Source organism: Nicotiana tabacum, chromosome 14 (genome assembly GCF_000715075.1).
Source record: "Nicotiana tabacum cultivar K326 chromosome 14, ASM71507v2, whole genome shotgun sequence".
NCBI lineage: Eukaryota > Viridiplantae > Streptophyta > Magnoliopsida > Solanales > Solanaceae > Nicotiana > Nicotiana tabacum.
This window is the reverse complement of record NC_134093.1, coordinates 7,191,455-7,194,832: the sequence shown is the minus strand read 5'-3', so window position 1 is coordinate 7,194,832 and position 3,378 is coordinate 7,191,455.

The following is a 3,378-nucleotide window of genomic DNA, read 5'->3' as shown; positions in this document are numbered from 1 at the left end:
GTCCAAACATATCAAATCACATGGAATCGCGAGGGTCTCACCCTCAACTCTGCATCACAAGTCGAATACACATCATACCAATGGAAATCTTCCACTAACTCAATTCTGCCAATAAAATCTCAACACTTGCTAAACTCTCACCCCGATAAAGTATCAAATCACAAATTATAATCAATTTACTCAGGAATCACATCAAGCCTGCCATAATGGACAACATGAATTCACTTCTAATCTCGTAATGATGAATAGAAACAAACGATAGACACGGGCTACCACTCATAGAGTCTCCCAACAGGGGTAAACACCTAAACATAATACTAAGTCACAAACGCACCCATAGGTGGGACAACAAGTAGGGGAACTCGCTCCGATAAGCAGGACCGAATCAAAATACGAATGTTGCCCCTCTGTAATAAATCAAAAGCATACATGTATGACATCATCTGGCATAGTGGCCTCAAGCCTACTATATGAAACACATCAATGGGTCGGGCCTTCCCCTCTTGGGTACCCTCTACTCGCCTGAATACTCCGCTGTGACACACCTGTCCAGAGTCTAGGATAATCTCTCACCCTGTGGCTGGTATTTCCTCACTCGAAGAAACCTCTCTGCTGACGTGGTTGTGGGAACTGTGTGGTACGGGTACTCTGAGACCCATGAGCACCTAAAACACGGTGCGAAGCATGAAGTGCAAACTGAACTGGCTGACCCACAAAACCTCTACCATGTTGTACCCTGCCTCCAAAATAAGGGCCAGTAGATCTCTCCGGTCTATGAGGCCTTCTCACCTCCCTGTCCTCTCTCTCCTGATCTCGTTTGTACTCTCTTTCATGGCCTCGCCTATCTACTCTCTCCTGGTCCCACATGCCCTCTACTTGGCGGGCGATCCCTACAACCTGCTGAAATGAAACATCTGACTCTAACTCGCGAGCCATGCTAAATCGAATATCATGTCTGAGTCCCTCAATGAATCTACGATCACGCTCTCTAACTGTGGCGACCAAAGCAGGTGCATGCCTGGCCAAATCACTGAATCTCACGGCATACTCTGGCACTGACATAGTGCCCTGGCGCAGCTGCTCAAACTCCGCGTGCCATGCATCTCGGAGGGACTGAGGTACAAACTGTCCCAGGAACATCTCTGAAAACTGAACCCATGTAAGTGAAGCTAACTCGGCCGGGCTACCCAACTCATATGCCCGCCACTACTGATAAGCCGCTCCCCTGAGCTGGAACGTAGTAAAAGCAACCCCGCTCGTCTCAACAATACCCATAGTACGGAGAATGCGGTGACACTCCTTTAGAAAACCCTGTGCACTCTCTGAAGCCAGACCACTAAATGTAGGAGGGTCATATTTCTTGAACCTTGCAAGTCTAAGTTGCTCTTCCTCAGATGTTACTAACCTGGTAGATGCTTTGGCTGTGGCAGTTACTCCTAGTTGGCCTCTGCCTCTACCTCTAGCGATACCTGCTTCGGGAGCAGCGTCGTCGATAACTGCAGCTCGTGTCCTCACCATCTGTGAGAGAATGGAATGATAAAAGTTCAAACTTCTAGATCAATAAGCTCGCACGATAGGAATGAAAGAAGTGAAATTGTCCTAATAGTTTTGTAGCCTCTCAAATATACGTACAGACGTCTCCGTACCGATCCGCAAGACTCTACTAAACTCGCTTATGACTCGTAGCACCCATGAACCTAGAGCTCTGATACCAACTTGTCACGACCCAATTTTCCCTCCGTCTGGGTATCGTGATGGCACCTAGTCTTAGGGACTAGGTAAGCCTAACAATAATTAAAACAACATTATTGAAATAGAATCTCTTAAAATTCTCAAAATCGGTAGTACAAGTCATAAGCTCTATAGAGTATTTGCTAGAAAACTTCTAAATACAACTGTCTAGAAATAAGAATAAACAGTGCAAAACGAAAAGTTGAAGGTGACTCCGAAGCCTGCGAACGCAGCAGCAGGTTTACCTTGAGTCTCCACAGCAACTGTCCACATAAATAGCTAACGAACAAGTACCTGGATCTGCATAAAAAAATGTGCAGAAGAGTAGCATGAGTATACCACAGCGGTGCCCAGTAAGTATCCAGACTAATCTCGGTGAAGTAGTGACGAGGACTAGTCAAGACACCCACTAGTCTAATAAACTAAACAAGTATAAGTATAGGGATGGCAGAACATGACATCTATCTAAAGACCCCGCGATATGGCTAACGACATAGCAACTACAATAAGGAAGGAAAAACAGCAAGTAACAGCAGAACACATGAATACGACACAGAAGAATGAACGAAAACACAACCCAAATCTAGAAATTACAATACAGAAGAGGCAAGTAGTAACTCAGCAGCTGCAATAGTTTTCACATCAGGTCTCAGCCAACAACCCCAATAAATTAGTCAAATCCTTCAAGTGTAAACTTTCACCCGTAAGTTTTTAAATTGAGGTCTTTAGCATATAATCCTTTCCAATAAGAAATTATTTTTGAAATATACTTCCTTCAAACATAATTCTTTCAAAATAAAACCTTTCAAATATAAACTTTTCAAATAATTAGCCTTCAAACATAGTTCTTTCAAGATAAATACTTTTCCAGTATAACCCTTTCAAATAAATATCTTCAAATATAGTTCCTTCGAGATAAATACTTTTTAAATATAAACTTTTCAAATAATATCCTTCGAGTATAAGTCACCCTGTGACACCTCAGCATGGAAGATTTGCAGCTCCGAACACAGATATAACCATAGGGGAAATCTACCGGAATACCGTCCCGTAATCCCAAAATAAATATGCAGTGCTGGGGGATCTCCCGAAATACGTCTGTAGTCCCAAAGTAAATATGCAAGACAGGGGGATCTCCCGGAATACATCCGTAGTCCCAATTTAAATATGCAGTGCTGTGGGATCTCCCGGAATACGTCTGTAGTCCCAATTTAAATATGCAAGACAGGGGGATCTCCCGGAATACGTCCGTAGTCCCAATTTAAATATGCAATGCTTGGGGATCTCCCGGAATACGTCCGTAGTCCCAATTTAAATATACAGCGCAAACAACAGAGATAACAACTATAACACAACAGAAACCTCGTAAATCACCACAACGAGTACAAAAGCAACAATGACAGAAATGCAAAGTACGGCGAGCAAATCAACTCAAGAATTTAAATCAGAAGAACGGTACAACTCATTCACAAGGAATAACCACAATAAAGAATGTTAGGCACAAGGAGAGCAGCTTAACAGGGAAAAACAAAACAAAAATATAGCAACAATTTCACAATATTCAAGTCAACAATAAGAAGCCAACACGAGTCAAATAGTTCCAAATAATGGCAAGTCAACTAAGATATAGGTTATCTAAACTCCTTT